Consider the following 23,818-nt stretch of genomic DNA (forward strand, 5'->3'; position numbering starts at 1 on the left):
TCATGTTTCTGTTTTATTTAGTTTGAAGCTTGGGGCTGTGCTTGCTTTATGTCACACATGGCAATAAGAACTGCTGTTACCCTGAAGATATTATTAACAATAAAATAACAGAAAAAAGAAAATTGCTCATTATTGGGTTCCTATTATATAGTATTAGCCAAACACCAATTGTTTAGTCAATTTTTTCAAAGCACATACAAATGCTTTTGACATAAAGGCAGTGATTTAAGCAATTGAAAAGTTGCAGTGGGGTCAAGCTTCAATCTTCCAATGCATAAATGTGTCAGCTGGGAATTAGAGGCATGGGAGATGAATGGGGAGGCAGGAACGGTGTTCATTGGGCCTTGAGCAAATCCTCTACGCATGCTCCCTGAAGACCCAAAAACTAGAATGGAGGGGCCAGGACAGAACAGACCATGCAATCAGACATGGGACAAAGGGGAACTATGCCTCTTCTCAGGCCAGGTGGATGCTTTGCTGGACACATTAGTGAGGGGATCCCCAGTTCTAACAGGAGGAATCATACCATGGAGACGAGTACTAGTTGCATCTGAACAAATTTCATTTTTCACTTCTCAGATATGTTATTGCATAGCAGGGAGACCATTCAGCCAACACTTATATAAGATCACCTGCAATTTTGGCATGAGGTCATACTTAAGCTGGCAGAGTTTATCCTTCCTGATATACTTGCATGTTAGCTGCTGGTGTGGGCATTTCAACCATGGACAGCTAACCTATGGCCCTGTATTGAGGTGACTACACCTCAGCTCTTGGTGCATTAATGAGACTTCGAACTCTACTCTTCAGTCTCCAGCTGTTGGCAACCTACCTCATGTAAGGTCCACAAAAAGCTCTGCCCTGTGAAGTGTACCTTTTACTTTCTGTAGAATGTTTTCCCCAATGTTTATCACATTTGTTTACATCTGACTGGATGCTTTTCTGCTCCTTTCTGCTCCTTCTGCCCCCACTTCTCAGAGTCCTCTGACTGGCTTCTTGAACAAATTCTGTACATTATGGTTGGAAGAATGAAGGACAAATAGAGGAAGGCCCGGTTTGCTCAGATTCGCAGTCCACAGCCTCCTGTGTGCTCCTATGCTCATGTCCCCACCTTGTACCAGACTGGCTTCCTTGCTTCCCTCCCACCTTTCCCCTGCCTGACCATTTTGGCTCTGAACTTTGAGTCCAGTCTTGACATCCTGATTTTGACTCAATGCTGCCCCTTTGCACTGTACAGAAACCTGGATGAGAGTTGGGGAAGCTGTGAAGAGCCAGGATGGAGTCCTTGGGTAGGGCCAGCTTTTGAATAGGTGGGGAGAGGAGACGGCAGGGGATATGGCAAGGGCATGAGTGACCCAGACAGGTGTCCGTGGAAAACCAGGGATATCCTTGGTCCTCCACCAGAGTCTTGGGTGGAGATGAAAGGATGGAGAGTCTGGTTTAGTGGGAGACCCTGGGAGGAGGATGGGGTTTCTGTTCATGTATAGGAATGAGCAACCACTTTCCCTGGATTGTCCCCAGGCTCAGCCCTCTCAGTCCCATGCAACTGTACTTCTGCTGCCATGGTTTCTGGTATTTTTCACCTGTTTGCCTCCACTGCCCTTGGCCCTCCATGATGGCTGTCTGTCTTACTAAACATGAATTCAAGAAGTCCAGTGTCCTACATTTCTTGCAGACAGTTTTCCATTTCAGTGACTGTGACAGAAAGAGTAATTGGAAGTTCATTCTGGACTAGGTTAGCTGAGCAGCTATCCCTCTACCTTGTGTCTCACTAGGGACCACCATGTCAGAGAGTGAGAGTGAGTGAGGAAGCAGAGAAAGTGAGAAAATGATAAGGTCAGAGGATGTATGTGCCCCCGCAGTCCATGTTAAGGGGTGGTCCTTGCAGATGAGTTAGGTTCATGAAGCCCCTCCACTGCTGGTATGGACAAACAAGGCTGGTAATGTAAGTCACCACTCTGGGAAGGAAGAGGGATGTGGGCCAACACCCTGTGCCCTGTGTATATGCCAGGTAAGAGGATGTCATGTTCTGTGCTTGATGTGTAGTTCTCACATACCTGCATGTACCACATGAGGGCTACATTGTCCTGTCCCTCTGGGGCCCTTTGTTGGGAGATGGGCCATGCCATGACACTTTGTCTAAGAGAGGGGTGTTTGACCCATTGCACACTACCATCTCCTTTTAATTTCTGGGGGATGACTATAACTCTCCTGGGAGTCACAATAGAAGGGTCCCTGCTGAATATTTTTAATCCCTAAAATGTTTTAATTGATATGAAGATCATATACCTCAACATGCATGGCTATTAAGATTAGAATTCAAAGAGATTTGGGAAATGCACACACCCATGTAACCAATTCCTGATTCAAAACCTAGAACATTTCCATAAACCCAAATGGTTTCCTCATTCTCTTCTAATTTCTCCCTGCCTTTCTCAAGCAATCACTGTTCTGATTTTCCTCACCACAGGTTAATTTTTCTGTTCTTGAACATCATGTCAATATAATAAGGAACACTAGGGTCTGGTTTATTTCACATACATGATGTCTGCAATGTACACCCACGTTATATGGGTTAACATTTTAAATGTTTGTGTTGCTGAGGACTATGACATTTATGATTAGGTAATGAGTTGTTTAGTCATTACTCTCTTGTATATTTATATTAATTACATTTTGGAGTTGGTAAAAAGAACTAAAACAAAATAGAGTTACTATTGCCAAGAGTTTAAGATAGAGTTGGAGGTCATTCTGGAGATTACTCTTAGTAAAATATCAGCCAGATAACACAAACTGCCAAAGTATGAAAAACCTCAAGCAAAAATGTTCTTTAAAATCCCAAGGACATCAGGACACCATAAACAAACCACAAGATTAAGAACTCAGTAAACTCATCAAACACAAGTTATATAATCTTCTTTCTCTTTAAAAACCCTTGCCTGGAAATGTCAAGACAGGACACAATTTGGGTTGCTACCTGAATTTGTGCTCCCCAAATTGCAATTCTAAGACCCCCAATAAATGTCTTCATTGTCTTGCAGCTCATTTTATTTCTCCATTGACAGATAGAATGGCAGAGCAGGAATTTTACAAAGAGCTCCTTCCACTAGAAAAATAAAAGAGCTGAATAAAGAGACTGGGATTAACTATGTGGAAACCCTGGAACCAAAATGGACTTTTAGAACAACTTCAGGAGGGCCAGATGAAGCAAGAAGCTGCTGAGTTCTGCTTTTGTAAGTGAAAGCATGCACCAGTGCCCAACCCCCATAGCCCAGCCCGGTAGCAGCTGCAGCAGAAATAAGTGTTGCTGTTTCCGGGCAATCCACCTTTCAGAAGTAGCCAGGTGGGCCAGGACTAGCAGAGGAAACTTCCTCCTCCCAAAGTCAGGGTAGAGGGTTGAGAACACTTGGTGGATCTATGAGGGACCAGCCCATGTAAGCTGGACTCAATTTTGGCACTGACATGGTGCTGACAGCCTCTGACTAGCATCCACCTGGACTTAAAGAACTAGTGTGGGAAGCTGATGTGTCTGAACTGATAGAGCATCCATCTACCATATGGAAGGTCCAGGTTTCGATACCCAGGGCTTCTGGCCCACATGGTGAGCTGGCCCACACACAGTGCTGCCATGCACAAGGAGTGCTGTGCCACACAGGGGTGCCCCTCATGTAGGGGTGCCCCCTGCGCAAGGAGTGTACCCTAAAAGGAGAGCCACCCTGCATGAAAAAAGTGCAGCCTGCCGATGAGTGGCACTGCACACATGGAGAGCTGATGCAGCAAGATCATGCCACAAAAAGGGACACAGATTCCTGGTGCCACCTGACAAGAATGCAAGTGAACACAGAAGAACACACAGCAAATGGACACAGAGAGGAGGGGACAGAAATAAATAAAATAAATCTTTAAAAAAAGAGCTAATGTAATTTTTTGCTTCTGTGTATGGGCATTTCCTGGTGTGGTATGACATAATGGTATAAATTCTAAATGTGGCTTCATCCTATTAGCAGAAGGTACTTCTGTCTTCACAGAAGCATCCACTAGGACTTAAAGATCCCATGTTCTTTATCATTTACTGGGTTCTTTCTTTCTGTAATTGAGTTGCTTATTTGGGTAGATCCCTGAGAGCTCATTTCTGATGTTAACTTCAAATTCCCTCAGAAGCAGCATCTTCTGGCCTTACACTAGCATCTACATGGTCATAAAGAAAAAGTGCACTTCTTTTTCTTTTACTTTATTTTTGGTGTGCTTATGCCTTTCCCTGGTTTGTGGTTTTGATTGTGGCAGATCCCTAGAGGATGAGCAAAGATGCTGGTCTAGGTTTTGTCCTTGAAAGCACAGATTCCACCTTCTCACCAGAACACAAGAGGTTTGACAGACAATACACTTCATTAACCCCTTTTTGTGTGGGTGTTTTTAAAATTTAATTGTTAGTACTTTTTCTTTTCATTTTGTTCTCACTTCTCTTATTCTCTTACTCTTTATTTCCTTTTCTTTTTCTCCTAGACAATGGACTGAAAACTGGGAGAACCAGTTTTCCCAACTGACCAACACAGCATAGTATCCAGAATGTTCAGTTCTCAACAAAAAAATATAAAATATACAGAAATAGAAAAGTATCCCCAGTCAGAGGAGAAAAATCATTTCATGGAAATATTACAGATGGTGTACTGTCTCTGGAAATCAAAGATCTTAGAGCACCCTTCATAAATAGAGTCAATGAGTTAAAGGAAAAGAAGGACAAAAACTAAAGGAAATTGGGAAAATATACAAATAAAATGAGAATTTCATTCTTAAGATAAAAATTGCAAAGACGAGCCAAATGGAAATTTGGGAATTCAGATGTTCAATAAGTGAAGTGAATAATTGAACAGCAGACTGAATTGAAATTCAAGACACATTGGAGGAGGCAAAAGAAAGAATCATTGAAGTGAAAGACCTAAAACTGAAATTGTGCAGCTAAGGAGCAGAAGAAAAAGAATGAAAAAAAAAAAAAAGAAAAAAAAAAGCTGAACAGAGCATGAGGAACCTGTGGAACACAATGAAGTGCATGAATATATAAATAATAGGAGTCTCAAAAGGCGGAAAGAGATAAATGACCAAAAAAAATATTTAAAGACACAATGGCAGAAGAATTCTAAAATCTGATGGAAGGCATGAATACACAAATCCAATCAAAATAAAGTCAAAGTAATCTACATCAAGACACTTTGTGATCAATCTAAACAATGCCAAGGACAAAATAGTATTTTGAGATTTGCATATAGCACAGTGTAAGCAAAACCCAGTTCATAGTAAATGTCTATTCCTGCAAAGACCCATTTTTACCTCCAGGGTTTACTGGAATCTGTTTGATTTGCCAGAAACATGTGGGAACTTTCTCCAGGTAATCTACCCCTTAGCCACCTATTTTTTCTCTATTGTTGGCAGATAGAACATTTCCTCTTGTCTTTGGGTTCTTCAGAAAATACGGAAGGATTATTTACAAATTCAGTTCATTTTTGCATACTGCAGCCCCCCAAAGTTCATTCATTTCTTGGACTGAGGTGGACAAATCAAATGAGCATACTGATATATCTATTCATGGATTCCAATCACATTCCAATCCTGGAAGATTGTTCTTCTGATTGGCATTGAAATCTCTGACTTTAATGGATGTCTCAGATTCCCATGGTGATTCCCATGGTGTCATTCCTCATATAGCTGTGTATAAAGTTATAAGATATTAGGTGTGATTATAGCAACACAGGTACACTTGGAAAGGTGAAAGTCAGACATTTTTATTAAATATAGCTCCAAATAAGAGGAGGCTGCCCCGCAAGGCCACACAGAAAATTGCAGCTAAGAAGAGGATAACTGCAAGTGGGAGCCATCCGGGCAGTTAATTATAGCAGTCAAGGTAGGGTTAGCTAGGAGTAAGGGCTCTCTGTATTGGTTACTCTGAATTATTCTGTGGGTTCTGGGGAATAGGGCTGTACTGAGTTATTTGATACTTGGTCCTGCGGAGATTAGGGTGGGCACATAGTGGCCCTAGAGTATGATGGCCTGATAAGAGAGGTTATTGGTGTGCGGGCATATTTAGCTGCTCCAGCTAATATTTAGCATAAACCATACATTTGTGCTAAATGCATGGTTTATGCTTTATATGATAATGATTTCATGTTCCTGGCTTTTAGCAAGAGTGGGCTTTTGACCAGTGTTAATCCATATGTAACAAATATTAACTTTATATAAACACCAACTTGATTATCTAATACTTAACTCAAGGGCCACTCTGTTGTCAAAAGCTACTTTTACAAGGGTTATCTTGCTATGAATAAGCAGGCCTGAAATTTATTATCATTTAGAAATTTGAAATACTAGAGTTGTAGACATCCATATTTAGATGTCAGTGATTTTTAATTGTTGGTTTAGAGCAATGGTCCCTATTATTAGTTTGGGTTCTCAAGGGAAAGAGAATATACAAGGGATATCTATCAATAGTAAGAGATTTATCAGAGTCTCTCACACAGCCATGGGGATGTACAGGTTCAGGTTCTGCACACAGACTGAAACCAGGAGCTCTGATGAAAGTCCAATGAAGATTCTTGGCGAGTTCTGGGACATGTTGGTTGTCCAAGATGAGCTGGCAAATTCACTCTCAATGCTGGAATCACTTCCCTTTTTAAGGGAATCAGCTAATTGGGTTAAGCCTCACTCACTGCTGGTTGCAGTCTCCCTGATTGATGTATTTATAATCAGCTGTCTATGATTTACCACTTCAGTAAAGTCAATGGTGATAAAGTCCATAAATGCCCTTGTATTACTGTTAGCCTAGTGCTTGCTTGATCAAACGCCTGGCACAATTACCTGGCTGAGTTGACACAATAACCTAACCATCACAGTCCCTGAAGCCATTCCAGCAAATTTCAAATGGGTTGCAAATACCAACGTTACAGGTATGACTGTGGCATATCAATAATATTTGTCTGTGTTGGGGGGAGAATGATAACATTTACATAACTTGGAGGGCCAAGGGAGGCTGGAAAATCTGTTTGTGGCTTGGGGGTTGTGGAAGAGCATAGTAGTAGAGATTAAGACCCATGTTTACTGGGCTACAATTACGTTTCTATGACATTATTTATTTAGTCTATGTTATAGGAACTGTTTTTATTTTTTTATTTTTTTTCTTCATATTCTTTTAAATGTTACATTAAAAAAATATGAGATCCCCATATACCTGCCACGCCACCTACACCATCCCTCCCACATCAACAACCTCTTCCATCATTGCAGCACATCCACTGTACCTGGTGAATACATTCTGGAGCACCACTGCACCACGTGGACAGTGGTCCACATTGTAGTCCACACTCTCTCCCAGTCTACCCAGTGGGCCATGACAGGACACACAATGTCTAGCATCCATCCCTGCAGCACCACCTAGGACAACTCCAAATCCTGAAAATTCCCCCACACCATATGTCTTCTTCCCTCTCCCGACCATCAGCAGCCAGTGTGGGGTGGCCACCCTCTCCACATCACTACTACAATTTCTTCCTTTACTAATCGCAATCATTCCCCAGCAGAACACCAGTAAGTTCACTCTAATCCATACTCTATTCTTCTATCCTGTGAACCCTGGGATGGTTATGTCCAGTCCCCCTCTACATCAAGAGGGGGCTTAAATTCCACAAGGATGATGGATACAGTTCTCCTGCTTGCAGCTGTAGGCAACCTTGGCTCCCTGGTGTGGTGGTTGACCCTCTTCACCTCCCTGTCAGCTGGCCACGATAAGTCCAAGAAACCAGAGGGTAGGAGCTGCAAGTCTGCTGAGGCCCAGGTCCTGGCTGTCACATTGACAGTTCAGAGATTCAAGTCTCCTGAGTATACACCAACCCAAACACCAACCACAGGTCCAGTGTAAGTAACAGAAGAGGCATGTGTAGAAAGGTCATATCTGAGTCCAACCCCATCACACTCAGGAACACAAATTCCAAAGTAGGGCCAACTGACATGCCCCTGAACTCCAGAGTATGGCATTATCTTTAGACTGGAAAATTGTACATAACCTTGAGTAATGCGGTATTTCTAAAGAAGAAGAGTGGGGAATGGAGAAATTTTGTTGGTCATAGAGTGAGAGTGTGGAGTTGTCCATAGGTTGCTTTGATGTGCTATGTATTGTTGAAACATGAGAACAATCAATAGTTTAAGAAGGAAAGGGCACCCCAGATTCAGTGGTGATGGTAGTTTGAAAGAGATTTTAATTTCTCAATATTTTACATCTCTTGGCCAGATATGAGCTAGATAAATGTTTGGAAGTAGGATGATGGCAAATCTAGCAGTTGTGATTTGTCAATGCATGAGTGACTACCTCAGTGAATATGTGTGTATAGACCGGAAATCTGTGTAAATATGCAAGCCTCTTGGGTGATGTATTTGGTTTTAATTTTCCAAATTCAATTTTGGAGGGCAACAGGTGCAAGCACTGTTAGGGTAGAGAGACAGAAGTGAGAATATGGATGATGAATAATAAGAAAGGGAGAAGGAAGGAATTGAGGGGAATGAATAGATAGCACATTAGGAGGCCTGCAGAATTCTGATTTACCAAGGAGAAGACAAGATATGAATACCTCAGTAAGGCCACCTGTTAGGAAAGATAGGTGATATTAGTGGGAATCATAATCTTGGAGACACTCCTCATGGATTTATTGCTAAAGGCCCCTAATGCACTTTAAATAGTAAAAATTGGTATTACAAGTATGAGGGGTATATATTAAATTACAGTTTTACAGGTTTCATCAAGCAAGGTTGTGTCACAGGCCGAGTAAACTGGACAGTCTGGAAAATCACTCAGTCTGGTGGGTCTCACTTTTGAAAATGGGACTTGACAGTGTAATTAGTTCCTGAAAATTTGAGAGTATCTGGGGATTTTCATGGGTGGTCAGACTATCCCAGCTCCAGTATAGTTGGGACCCTGATAACTGGTTAGGAATGTTATGCTGGAAGTAAAAGAAACAGACTGAAAATGTGATGCAGAGCATGTTTATTGAGCGAAATTTGTATTAATATAGGAGCAGCACCAAAAAAGATTTCTGCTCAAAGGGGTGAGCTCAATGAACAGCTTATATGGCTGCTTGAAATGAAGGAAAGTTATGGGGGAATAGGGATGGATAAAAGTGACATGAATTATGGTCAGTATGAGCACTCTGTGAATAACATGGACAATGGGGGCTGTGGACTGTTTGGGCAGGACATCCTTGAGGCGCAGTTCAATAATTAGCAAGCAGGATATTGGTGTAATGTTGTGGCCATACAGTGAAAATCTGCAGACTTTGCTGGTGTCAGCCTGAACTCTTTGTTACAGTTCTTCCTCCCAGGCTGGGGAGGGGTTTTATTAGCACTGAAAAGTATTATTGGTATGTCAGCCTGCTTCAGTTAACCTCCATTTCTTCTTTATCATTCCCTGAATAAAATGGAAGCTCAAGGAAAACAAGGTGGTTAGTAAAATCATTTATTCCAATTCCACATTCCCTCATTTTGGTTGAGGGAGTCCTTTGACTACCCAAAGATTATGTATGACTAGTTTGGGTCCTTATAGACTAATACTTTAAAGGTGCAGAGTACAGGAGGAAGAGTGTTGGCTGTGAGGTACCAATGAAGTTGGTGATGATGCAGATGAAAACAGGTCCAAGGAGAAGGATGATGACTAGCATTTTAGTGCCAAGATTATGGAATATAATCAAGAGGTATTAGGCAGAAATGCCTTAACTGACTCCCATATGTCTTTTGGTTGCAGGTTGATGCTGTGAAGCCATTTGGCTTGTTTGAAGATTTCCTGGTTGTTGGTCTCCACTTGCCTGGCATTGTTGTTCCATGTACAACAAGTTGTGTTGACAACAGATCAGATGCCTCCTTCTTCTGCCATAAGGTAGTCTAAAGCTAACCATATGTCCATAGTTATTGCTGTGAGGAAATTGAGAATGGTGTTTAGTCCTTGCAGGTCTTGCCCTATTTCTTGACCTATGGCTTCAAGGGTGGCACTGAGGTTGCAGATAGCATGTTCTTGGTATTTGAAACTTATTTAGGGAACTACAAGTCCAAGCCGGAGCTCTTTTCCAGCCAGAAGTAAACTGATAGCCCTTTGATTTCACGTGGGAGATGTAACGTTATAAGGGTAGAAGTTGAGGGGGTGTTCTACCTTTTGAGCTCAGGTATCTTCAGGGATGGGACCATGTTCAACAATTTCAGAAGAGGTTGTTATTCCATACCCTGAAACTAGATGTCCTTTTTCATCGTGATAGCAGGAACTATCTGTGAACCCAATTTAGTCAGGGTTTTTCAGAGGGGTTTCACTAAGGTCTGGTCTTGGACTGAGTACTGAGTTGATAAACCTGACACAGTTATGGGGCTAAGCATCATCTTTGGCAGATGAGTCAGGGAGGAAAGTAGCAGGGTTGAGAGTCTTAACATGCTTGATTGAAATAATCAGGGTTGCTTACCTGAGAGGTTTGTAGGTGTGTCAGGCAGCTTGCAGCAAAATGCTGGGTAAGGTGGCTGCTTAGCAGAATCTCCACGATATGAGGCACAAGAATTGTGAGAGCCGAGTCTAGAGTCACTTCAGAGACTGCCTGGGTCAAAGGCCTGTGGCAATAACTGAGCATAGGCAGGAGGGAAGACCAGAGGTACTGCAACCAAGTTCTGGCTGTAATGGCATATGGGGTGATAATGATCAGCATGTCTTTGGATTAATACCTCACATGCATTCCATCCCTTTTCATTCATAAACAGCTGGAGGGACAGGGAGTATTTAGAATCCCAAGGGAAGGGAGATTGAACAGTGATTGCTGTAGAAACTGGAATGCTGAAATGTTAGGGTCAGAGTGAGAAAGGGTCAGGTTGCGAGTATTTGAGGACCTCATAAAGGGGCATGGAATGGAAAAGAAACAGTAAACCCACAAAGGGCAATATTCAGTAGGCCTAAGAAACACATGGAATTGTCTTCTGGTGGTGGGTTGGGGAAGTTCAGGATGGCCTTGAGGCAAGAAGAGTCCACTGAGAGTCCTTGAGAGGAGACTACGTGACCATGGAATTTAACAGCTGTTTGGGCAAACTAAAGAGTTCTTTGGAAGCTTTGTGCCCTTTCCCTTTGAAGCATAGGTTTTTTTCAACTTAGCCCTTAAGGAAAGCTGAAGAAATTTTCCTTATAGAACCATTCTCCACCTACTTTCCTGAATAATAAAAAACACCTACATACTTTACATGCTTAAGTTACTAGTGTTATTTTGGAAACTATCTTTAAACCTTTTATAACATACAATCACCACAAAAATCAAACTTGTCAGTATAATGACTCAATTCAGTTAAATGCATACATAATTTTTCTTTTTTCATTATAAATATTTAATCGATGCAAAATTAGCTCATTTGATCAATATATTTGTATAGATTTAAGAAGAATATAATTAAGTAAAGCAAAATAGTTAGAAATGTTGCATTTTTCAGTTTACTCTTTTATCAGTATTTCAGTAAAAACATTTATGAAACATTTATAAAGATACATTTCTGAAACAGCTCTCTGGAGGAAAGTTAGGAAGCTGTTTGCTATCAGGACTAAGCCATGATTTAACTGCATGCTTACAAAAGCAGCCTGTATTTTCATTTTTCTTTTTATAAAGATATTCAGTTTAAAGGTTAGTAAACGTTAAGAGCACTAATTTTATTAATGTGGATATTTAGGTTCAATTCAACTTAAAATGGAAACAGAACAGAAAATGTTGGTTTTCTTATTTTTTTACTATTATTCCTTATATTTTTTTCTAGATAATAGAGTGAAATTATACAAATGAAACTATGAACGTCCATTTTCTCCTAGTATATTTATTGAAATACTTAAAGTACCTTTTAATGCACTTTAAAACATCTTAGTTATTATACTTAAAAACAAGAATATATACATATATATATTTAACATGGATTACTGGCACATATAGTTATTACACTGTTTCCAAGTAATGCACTGTAGGGTATAAAATTTACTTCTATAAGAATATTTAAACTTAAGAAGGTATTTTTTCTCTACAGTTTTGTTAAACTTTTGTAATGAGGCATAAATACAAATTTTATTTATAAATCCTTGGAGAGGTTTTTCCTTAAATGAATTATTTTATTTATTAGTACATAAAAAATAAGCATTTAAAATATTTATTTTAGATTATACTCTGGTTTTATTATACGATTCTTTGATTGCAGGGTATTGAAAAACACCCTCGCTTATGACTTTTAACAGCAGTGCTGTAAATGAATTGAAAAGGTTTGAGTATCCAGACTTATAAACTGAATGATAAGATAGAGTTCTTCACAAGATTCACTGATTTTTCATTAGGATTTGGGAAATCTTACAATTATAAAAGGAGAAAGAAAACAAATTTCAAACACAGGGGGAGAAGACAGAAGAATTTTAAAGTGCATCAGAAACTTGGAGCGGTGGAGCGGTGGACTTGGCCCAGTGGTTAGGACGTCTGTCTACCACATGGAAGGTGTGCGGTTCAAACCCTGGGCTACCTTGACCCGTGTGGAGCTGGCCCATACGCAGTGCTGATGCATGCAAGGAGTGCCGTGCCACGCAGGGGTGCCCCCCCCGCGTAGGGGAGCCCCACGCGCAAGGAGTGCGCCCCTTAAGGAGAGCAAAAGAAAATGCAGCCTGCGCAAGAATGCACCGCACACACGGAGAGCTGACACAACAAGATGATGCAACAAAAAGAAACACAGATTCCCATGCCGCTGAGAACAACAGAAATGGACAAAGAACACGCAGCAAATAGACACAGAGAACAGATAACCAGGGTGGGGGGGAGGGGAATAAATAAATAAATAAATCTTTAAAAAAAAAAAGAAACTTGGCTTCTCCAATTTGTGGGACTATAAGTGTGTTAATTGATTTTAAGTCATTTGAATAAAACTCTTTTAAGAGCTTTCTTTTGTTAATAAAGCATTATCATACAGAGGTAAGAAAATATACATTAAACAGACAGACAAAAACCACAGGAAGAGCATAGAAAATGTAAAACTTACTGTTTTCCACAGTAACTGTAGAGAGATAGTAAATAAATACAAACAGAAGATAATACTTTTACTTGATGGATGCAAACAGAGGCAAGGATAGTGGACATAACCATACTTAAGTTCAACAAACAGATTTTTGAGAATCATAATCTGACACCCAGATAATGGACAATGGGGAAGGTGAGAGAAAAAAAAGAAACATATTTGATTTCAACTGCAGTTTGGCAAGAATTCAGAGATCTAAGAGAGGGCTAGCCATGTAAGCCAGGAGACAACCCAAGAGGCTGTAACACAAAGGATTCCTGCAGGTACCTTGTTCTTCTCTGAGGTATCAGAGGTGTCATCCCAGCATCAACCTTCAGATCCCACTACTGTACACCAAGTACTATTATGCTGAAAGTGAAATAAATAGACATAAAAACAGGGTACAAAGAATATTTATTGAGCCAAAGTAGTATTAATGCATGAGTAGGATCAAAGCAGTGAGCTGAAAGAGCAATTGTATGGTTGCTGGAAACAAAAGGAAGGTATGGGGGACTAGGAAGGGATAAAAGAGTCATGAATTATGGTTAGTGTGTGCACTCAATGAACTACCTGGACTATTAGGACAGGGTGTCCATGAGGCTCAGTGCATTAATTCACAAGCAGAATGTTGGTATAAGCGTTACTGAATTTAATTTAGGTTCTTGACTATGCTGCAAAAATGAATTTCAAGAGCACATTGGGTGAGTTAAGGCCAGTAATTTATTCAGGTAGGGAAGGAAAAGAAATGGGAGAAAATAACAGATCAGTGGTCCTAGGTAGAGAGGAAGGCCTGAAATGTGATAAAGAGGGCTCATTTATGGACTACAATTAATTCCCCTTTATAGTTTATAGATCTCAAGGTTTACTTGTGTAGTGATCCAAGTGTGGAGAAGGCAAACAGTGGGGGTCCAGAGAGAAGAGACACCATTCAGGTCTTATCTGCTTTTTGAACCATTAATTATTCCACCCCTTTGCTAATGGCATAGGTGGAGTCATAGTTGTTTGTGTTTTGATTGATAACCCCACTCATCAATTCCCGATGAGGCCTCAATGATAGTGTCCTTGGGGAATATCTGGGGCTTCTCCTGGCTTCCAAAAGAAGTCTTTGTTCTAAATGGCAGCATCTTGAGGAGGGTCTTCCAGCAGCAATATTTGGGGTTGTTGATGTCCATGTGTACTCTCTGCCAGGTTCCAGATCCATTTATTGATTCCTTATTTTATCAGGCTGCGTCATAATATTGTTGTTCTCTGGTGAAGATCAGCAGATTTTGCTGATATCAGCCTGAACTCTTTTTTTTTTTTTAAGATTTATTTTTTATTTACTTCTCTACCTTCCCTCCCCCTGCCCCCAGTTGTCTGCTCTCTGTGTCCATTCACTGTGTGTTCTTCTGTGACTGCTTCTATCCTTATCAGTGGCATGGAGAATCTGTGTTTCTTTTTGTTGCATCATCTTGTTGTGTCAGCTCTCTGTGTGTGTGGCACCGTTCTTGAGCAGGCTGCACTTTCTTTCATGCTGGGTGCAGTTCTTCCTACAAGGCTGGGGCAGGGATTTTTATTTTTCCAATTAGTAAGGGGCTTTTGCCTCAGTTTGTTGGTTCAGTTGGTGATTGACAAGACAGCAAGGTTTTGGGTAGCAGTACTTGTATTAGAGAAGTTTGATGCAATGTGGACCTCAGAATTTGCCATTTTTGGTTGAAAGTGTTGCTTATTTGGAAGGTTTGTGTCTCTGAATTGCAAATCAATTAATTTCCCAGGACCAATAATAACAAAACAAAAGCTAACAGAATGGTGTGTACCTGCACCCAAAAGGGTTTTTCTTGTTTTCTGCTCCTTCCCCATCCTCACCTTGGCATGAATTATTAGCAAAAATTATATTACAAATAATAATATGAATAATATTGTCTGGTTTCATCATGGTGGGGTAGGGTTTTTGCTCCCTCATTATTTTCTAATGTTACTATCATTTACCAAGTGGAGTTGTTTATCTCCCTTCTTGATGGTACACACTTCAAATAAATGTCCTGGAGCAGTAATTTAAATTTACTAGATATTAATGGGGAAAGATGAATTCCTCATCCCTTATACCCTGAAAAAATGTAGAACATTCTTAGTGGGTGGAAATTTAGGTTAAAGTAAGTTCCATAAACAATGGTCTCATAGCAGATTCTGGGACTATATGATAATCTGTCATTAATGGGCCCCAGGAGAGTATCTTCACTCAATCTGGGCTCCAGTCCTTATGGGTTGGGGATATGAGAGAAATCCATATTTATAGGGGGGAAAAAAGATATTACTGAAGGGTCTCTTGCATACAGAATCTTCTTAAACATAAAGATGGCTATGTACCTTTGAAATACAGAAAAGGGCAATAGAAATGCTTGTAAAAATTAGTATGTGATGTAAACCTTCCCAATGGTCTGGCATTAAGAGAAATTATTTTCATGCAAAAGTGAAACCCAAGCAACAAAAATCACTGTTAAGTCTTCTCAGATGATGGCATCAGAGTAGCTTAGACAATGTGCAGCTCCTTTATGAAATAGGGAGAAAACATAGAAGTTGGGGACCCACTGAACCGAGTGTGTTACAAACAACATCCAGAAGAGAGTGGGGATGGATTGAATAAGAGGCCAAAAAGAAAACTGTGTTGCTTACCCCATGGCTGAGAATGGCAAACATCACTCCACACTTGAGGCAAACAGCCTCAGTAAAACCTGTGGTTCAGAAGCCAAATGAGAGGAGAAAGGACACATTCCTCCTAAGGAAGAAGGCTTGTGCAGTAGAGGACTGAGTGTGGTTTCTCCATAAATTTAATCAGCATACACTGTTTCTTATCCTCTGGCTTAAAGGCTCAGGTCAGTGAAAACTGAAGGATTCATCTCAGTGGACAGATTTGCCAAAGGTTGCCATCTGGTGGGCAGCATGGAAGGTGAAGCAAGACAAGACTTGTCTCTCCCTTTCTGAGGTAACTTAGATCTGGTCTACACCCCATTAGTGGCTCCTAGCCCCTGTTTTGATAACTTAAACTGAGCAATCTTAAAGCTTCAAAAAATTGAACCAAATCTCATAGTAGAGCTGAGAAATTAAACCAATAGGCAAGAGAGAGAAATTGCTCAACAGAATAAAAAGCCAACAAAATGAGATGCCTACATGTCAACCAAAAATTACAAGCCATGCTAAGAAACAGGAAGTTATGGTCCAGTCAAAGGAACAACCAAGACTCTATATGAGACACAGGAGTGAAGACAATTAACCAATGATGTTTCCACAAATCTCCTTAATCAGTTCAAAAGTAGTTGAGGGAATCTATAATTAAAGAGAAAAATGATATGAATATGCCATTATGTGAACATAAGGAACAATTCGAAAGCCTGCAAAGAAAAGTAAGAGTGCTTATGGAAATGAGAGACACAAGGGATTTGATTAAAAATACTTTGGATGCATATAATAGCAGATTTGAATTGGTTGAGGATAGAATTAGTGAATTGGAAGACAGAGCATATGAACTTGAAAAGAGGGAAGACGTGAAAATGAGAGAATGTAAAAAACTGAATAGGGTCTCAGGGAATTGGATAACAGAGTGAAACAAAATCATATGTGCTATAGACATTTGAAAAGGAGAAGAGAATGGACAAGGGGCAGAAAGAATATTTGAGGAAACAATGACTGAAAATTTTCCAATCCTTATGAAAGACGAGAACATCAACATTTAAGAACAACATACCCTCAACAGAATAAATCTGAGACATCAACTATCCAAAATACCAGAGATAAAGATAGGTTTCTGAAAGCAGCAAGAGAAAAGAACTGTATAACTTACAGGGGAGCCTCAATAAGTCTAAGTGTTGATCCCTCATCAGAGACCTTGGGGGCAAGAAGAGAGTGGTAAATATATATTTAAATACTGAAAGAATAAAATATTGCTAACCAAGAATTCTTCATCCAGAAAATTTATCATTCAGAAGGTGAAGGTGAGTTTAGTGCCTTCACAGACAAAAAGTGAATGAGTTTATCCAGAAGAGATCCAACCTACAAAAATGCTAAAGTGTGAGTTATAGACCACTTGGAAAAGACAAGAAAAAGAGTATAGAAATGAATATTATAAGTAAGGGTAACTAGAAGGGTTAAAATACAGAGAAGAGTAAGATATGGAAATGGAAATTCAAGGGATAAAATGGACAAAGTACATAAGGCATTTACATTAATAACATTGAATGTTAATGAATTGAACTCCCTAATCAACAGATGTAGAATGACAGAATGTATGAAAAAATAAGAGCCATGTATTTTTTTTGTCTACAAGAGACTTACCTTACACACAAGGACACAATCAGGGTAAAAGTGAAAGGTGGGAGAAAGGTATTCCATTTATAAGTAATAAAAAAAGATCTGGAATAGTAATATTGGTATTGACTGTTAATATCAGGCAAAATGTATTTGTACTGATATTGAGTAGTAATATCAGACAAAATAAATTTAAATGTAAAACTATTACAATAGTGTAAGAAGGTTGCTCTATATTAATATAAGTAACACTTCACAAGAATAAATGATAATAAATATTATTGAATCTTAGATTTCCCAAAATACATGAGGATCATAACTGGAAAAAATGAAGGGAGAAAGAGAAGCCTGCAAAAATAATTGGAGACTTCAAAACACTACTCCCAGCATTAGATAGAACAACTAGACAGAGTATAAATAAGGAAATAGAGAGCTTCAATAATACTAATGAAGTAGACCTAACAGACATTAATGCAACAGTATACCCCAAACAGCAAGATACTCATTTTTCTCAGGTGCTCATTACTCTTTCCCCAGTACAGACTTATGTTGAGACATAAATCAGATCTCAAAATATACTGAAAGTTTGAATTATAGAAAGCACTCTCTAATCATAAAAGAATAAAGATGAAAAATAATAACAAGCAGGAAAAGGAAAATTTCACAAATATACGAAAATTAAGCTATGCTCTGAAATAATCAGTGGTACAAACAATAAATTGCAAGAGAAATGAGTGACTATTTCAAGATGATTGAAAATGAGAAAACAACATATCAAAACTCATGGGAGGGGAATGGCTATGTCTTAAGAGGTTGAGTGCCTGCCTCCCAAATGGGAGGTCTTGGGTTCAGTTTCCAGTTCCTCTTGAGAAAACAAAAATAAACAAAACAAACAAACAAAAAAACAATTCAGGCCAGTCAATATTGTTCAGTGTTGAGCACCAGCTTCCCACATATGAAGTCCCCATTTCATTTCCCAGTCCCTGGTCCCTCAAGAAAAAATGCATGAGATACAGCAAAACTAGTTCTGAGAGGGAAATTTATAGTTAACAATGTTTACATTAAAAACAAAAACAAAAGAATTAAAAATCAAAGACCTTACTAAATACCTGAATGAAATAGGAAAAGAACAGCAAACCAGTCACAAAATAAGGAGAAACAAACACTAAGGATTAATAGAAATAAATGTAATGGAGAAATAAAAAGAGGGAATCAGGAGAGCAAAAATTGTTTCTTTGAGAAAATCAACAAAATCAACAAATCCTTGATTAACAAAGAAAAAAAGAAGCTAATAAAATCAGAAATGAGAAGGGGGCTATTTCCACTGACACTGCAGAAATAAAAAAGATCTAAGAGTAGCTCTTAAAAAACTTATGCCAAGAAACTTGACAATGTTAATGAAGTGGAGAAATTCCTAGAAACACATAAACAACCCACAATAACCCAGGAATAAATTAAAGACCTCAACAAACCAAACACATGTAATGAAATTGAAACGGTTATCAAAAACCTTCCCAAAATGCAAATCTCATGATCAGATCGCTTCACAGGTGAATTCTACCAATTATTTAAAGATGATCTAGAAAATCTCGGTTGAGGCAAGATGGTGGCTGCGTGAGCTTGCCTGGTAATGTCTCTGCAGGGGGCGGCTGGGCAGCGTTGAAGGCTCTTTGGGACCGCGCTGTTTCGGGGATTTTTGCTGGTTGGAAGGTGTCTGGACGTCAATTCGGTGGGAAGGTAACAGAGAGGATACGTCTATAATATATCAACGGAGGTCCCAGCTGGGTGCGGGAAGTTCCCTCCTTGGGTGGGCGGAGCCACGGTAGCGGGCGCTCCTGCAGCTCCGGAGCCGCGGCGGCCAGGGTTTTTGTTTTTTTTTTCCTTTTTCTGGAGGCTTTGCGGTGCTGAGAAATTCACGGATACTGGGCTGGCTGGTGAGGGGTTGTTGGGACAAGACTCCCTTGCAGATCGATTTGGGGAGACAGACGGTGTTTTGTTGTGAAGCGGGGGACCTTTTGGTCACCAGACGGGGGGGGTAGCGCTTCCGCCTGGAGCCCCATCCCCACAGGTCCGGCTGCCAATCTGCAACAGAATTGGATTTTGGGCAATAAGGGGACACAATTGGGAGACTGTTGTAGGGTGCAGTGAGGGAGGAGGACACGTCTGGAAGCCGATTGGGGAATATTTTGCGAAGTTTGGGATTTCGGATCTTAGACTCTGTTTTCGGCGTTTCCAGCTGAAGCCCACCCCACCCGGCGGGGCTTGGGATCTGGGTCATTGAACTGGCTGTGGTGTAGAGGCGCCCTCAAGTGGCCGTTTTGTGGGAGCACAGGGAGGGAGCTGTCCAAAGGTTGAAACCCTGAGGAGTAGGTGAATTGCAGGGATCAGACATTCAAGATAGAGTTCGCGGACCTGGCTTCCCCCACAGGGCTGGCACCCAGCTACGGGGATCCCTGAGGGCTGTGTTGCACTGCGGGGCTCCTAAGCTTTCTGTGGACCAGATTTGAGGTTGCCAGGTCTGGGTCCCCTGGACTCTGGCGGTCCACACCCCAGACTCACACCTCTTGAGTCTTCAGTGTCTCAGACTTTCCACCCCTGAATCCATCACCCCCTGGGGTCTACCTGGGGTCCTTGAGTGCCCTGGACCTTAACGTTTGCGTTTTATATTTATTGGTTCATATTGCTTTGTTTTTATTTTCACTTTATCTTATTTTTTACTCTTTTTGACGCCCTGATTGCTAATATTGCATTATCCCCTAGTCTTTTCTCCTAGCGTGTCCCCCAAAGTCCTTTTTTTTTATACAGTTATTTAGGGGTTTTTTGGTTGTTGTTTTAGATAGTGTTGCAATTGTGACACGTGTATACCTGTATCTCTCTTCCCCCTATCTGTTCCCCACCGTTTGCCCATCCTCTTTTTCTTTCTTCCTTTCTTCTTGTCTTTCTTTTTTTCTTTATTATAATTAGGTTTTTTTTTTTCGGTTTTCTCTTTCCCTCTTGTACCTCATCTTCCACTTATTTTATTTTAATTCAAGTATACAATAGGTGCTACAGGGAACACCTCACATTTGCTGGGTTTTCCCATCCTCCACTGCCTCATTTCTGTGTGAACTGATTTAGGCTACCTACACTATCCCCCTTCCCCTGCATCTTGATATCATCCACTATCATCTACTGTCTCTCCTATATTCCATCCCCCACCTCCCGTTCTTTGATCCACAAAGTGTCTAACTCTTAATTTCTAATACCTTTGTTCTGTTTTCTGTCTGTTATCCACTCTTGAAACTATTACCTTTCTTTTCTTTTTCCCTCTCTCATGAAAACAATAGCTTTGTAGTTCATACCATATTCCTCCCATATTCAGTCATCTACTTCATAAAAGGTACTCTACCTACAGCTATAACTCTATACAATCTACATGAATCTAACCTCCATCCTCCCAGATCTCATATTCTTGCTTTGTTAACATACATCACCAATATTACTTTACACTTTTCCCTTGCTTACACAATTGCCTTTCCCCAACACTAATACTTTCCTCTAAAGTGAACCTAACCAACAACAAGTAACTAGAATAAGAAGAAAAAAGTGACAAAGAGAAGATATAACACCTATGCAAAAATAACAACTAATTAACCTCCAAGAGCAGACAAAGAAGCTAAGGAACTGATTAAATTCGTCAAAATAAAGAGATGACCAGAAAGCAACAAAAATCTACAAACCAAACCAATAATCAGGAAAACATGGCTGAATCCAATCAACAAACCAATAATCACGAAGGGGAGCAAAACTTGGCACAAGCAATGAAAGATCTCAGAACATTTATCACCGACAAATTTGATGCAGTAATGAAAGAGGTTAACAACATGAAGACATCACTTGGAGGGGAAATTGCAGACATATGCAAAAACATAACAGTTTATAGCCATAAATTCATATATCAAAAAAGAAGAAAGAGAAAAAATTGAAGAACTAACTGCACATTTGAAGGAATTAGAAAAACAACAACAAAGTAACCCAACAGGAAGAAGAAGGAAGGAAATAACAAAGATAAGAGTAGAACTGAATGAAATAGAAAATAAGAAAGCACTTGAACAGATAAACAAGACCAAGAGCTGGTTTTTTGAGAAGATTAACAAAATTGACAAACCTTTAGCAACACTAACAAAGAAAAAAAGAGAGAAGATGCAAATACACAAAATAAGAAATGACAAAGGCGATATCACCACTGACCCCACAGAAATAAAGACTATCATAAGAGGATATTTTGAAAAACTATATTCCAACAAAAATGACAATCTAGAGGAAATGGACAAATTCCTAGAAACACATAAGCAGCCCATATTGACAAAAGAAGAAATTGATGATCTTAACAAACCAATCACAAGCAGAGAGATAGAATCAGTTATTAAAAATCTCCCAACTAAGAAGAGCCCAGGGCCAGATGGCTTCACAGGTGAATTCTACAAAACATTCCGGAAAGAACTGACACCAATCCTGCTGAAACTATTCCAAAACATCAAAACAGAAAGAACATTACCCAACTCCTTCTATGATGCCAACATTACCCTAGTACCAAAGCCAAACAAAGACATCACAAGAAAGGAAAATTACAGACCAATTTCTCTAATGAACCTAGATGCAAAAATACTTAACAAAATACTTGCTAATCGTATTCAACAACACATTAAACGTATTATACACCACGACCAAGTGGGATTCATCCCAGGTATGCAAGGATGGTTCAACATAAGAAAATCAATCAACGTAATACACCATATAAACAGATTGAAGGAAAAAAATCACGATTATATCTATTGATGCAGAAAAAGCATTTGACAAAATACAGCACCCTTTCTTGATAAAAACACTCCAAAAGATTGGAATACAAGGGAATTTTTTGAACATGATAAAGAGTATATATGAAAAACCTAAAGTCAATATTGTTTACAATGGAGAAATCCTAGACTCCTTCCCTCTAAACTCAGGAACAAGACAAGGATGCCCACTGTCTCCACTCCTATTTAACATTGTCTTAGAAGTACTTGCTCGAGCACTGAGGCAAGAACCAGAAATAAAAGGCATTCAAATTGGAAAGGAAGAAGTCAAAATTTCATTATTTGCAGATGACATGATCCTATACATAGAAAACCCTGAGAGATCTACAACGAAGATTCTAGAACTCATAAATGAGTTTAGTAAAGTCGCAGGTTATAAGATCAATGCGCAAAAATCAGTAGCATTTCTGTACACCAATAATGAGCAAGATCAGGAGGAAATCAAGAAACAAATACCATTCACAATAGTAAATAAAAACATCAAATACTTAGGAATAAATTTAATTAAAGAGGTAAAGAACTTATACAACGAGAACTATACAAGATTGTTCAAGGAAATCAAAGAAGACCTAAATAAATGGAAGACTATTCCTTGTTCATGGATAGGAAGACTGAACATTATTAAGATGTCTATCCTACCAAAACTGATCTACACATTCAATGCAATCCCAATAAAAATCAACACAGCCTTCTTTAAGGAACTAGAAAAACTAACTATGAAATTTATTTGGAAAGGAAAGAGACCCCGAATAGCCAAAGACATACTGAAAAAGAAAAACGAAATTGGAGGAATCACACTACCTGACTTCAAAACATACTATAAAGCTATGGTGGTGAAAACTGCATGGATTGGCATAAGGAGAGACACATAGACCAATGGAATCGAATTGAAAGCTCTGATATAGAACCTCACATATACAGCCACATAATATTCGATAAAGCCACCAAACCCTCTCAACTGGGAGAGAGTGGCCTATTCAACAAATGGTGTCTGGAGAACTGGATAGCCATATGTAGAAGAATGAAAGAGGATTACCATCTCACACCTTATACAAAGATCAACTCAAGATGGATCAAAGACCTAAATATAAGAGCCAAGACCATAAAAATCTTAGAAAGCAGTGTAGGGAAACATCTACAGGACCTTGTAATAGGAAATGGATTTATGAATATCTCACCAAAAGCATGAGCAGCAAAAGAACTAATAGATAAATGGGACTTCCTCAAAATTAAAGCCTTCTGCACCTCAAAGGAGTTTGTCAAGAAAGTAAAAAGGGAGCCCACACAGTGGGAGAAAATATTTGGCAATCATATATCTGATAAGAAACTTATAACTTGCATATATAAAGAACTCCTATATCTTGAAAATAAAAAGATAAAGAACCCATTTAAAAAATGGGAAAAAGACTTAAACAGACACTTCTCCAAAGAAGAAATACAAATGGCAAGAAAGCACATGAAAAAATGTTCCAAATCTCTAGCTATCAGGGAAATGCAAATCAAAACTACAATGAGATACCATCTTACACCCATAAGATTGGCAGCTATGAAAAAAACAGAAGAATACAAGTGCTGGAGAGGATGTGAAGGAAGGGGAACACTCATCCACTGCTGGTGGGAATGCAGAAGGATCCAAC

General features: G+C 39.5%; 1 protein-coding gene across 4 annotated transcripts in view; it reads left to right on the plus strand.

Moving 5' to 3' along the window:
• The window catches only part of LOC101411669 (zinc finger protein 596-like), a 159,957-nt gene that overhangs the window by 70,761 nt on the left and 65,378 nt on the right, over nucleotides 1-23,818 (plus strand). For all 4 annotated transcript variants that reach the window (XM_071209972.1, XM_058281948.1, XM_071209973.1 and 1 more), the window contains exon 3: nucleotides 9,776-9,907. The gene's annotated coding sequence lies outside the window, so the exon portion shown is untranslated. The remainder of the gene's footprint in view (nucleotides 1-9,775; nucleotides 9,908-23,818) is intronic.

This window comes from Dasypus novemcinctus, chromosome 19 (genome assembly GCF_030445035.2).
Source record: "Dasypus novemcinctus isolate mDasNov1 chromosome 19, mDasNov1.1.hap2, whole genome shotgun sequence".
Taxonomy (NCBI): Eukaryota; Metazoa; Chordata; class Mammalia; order Cingulata; family Dasypodidae; genus Dasypus; species Dasypus novemcinctus.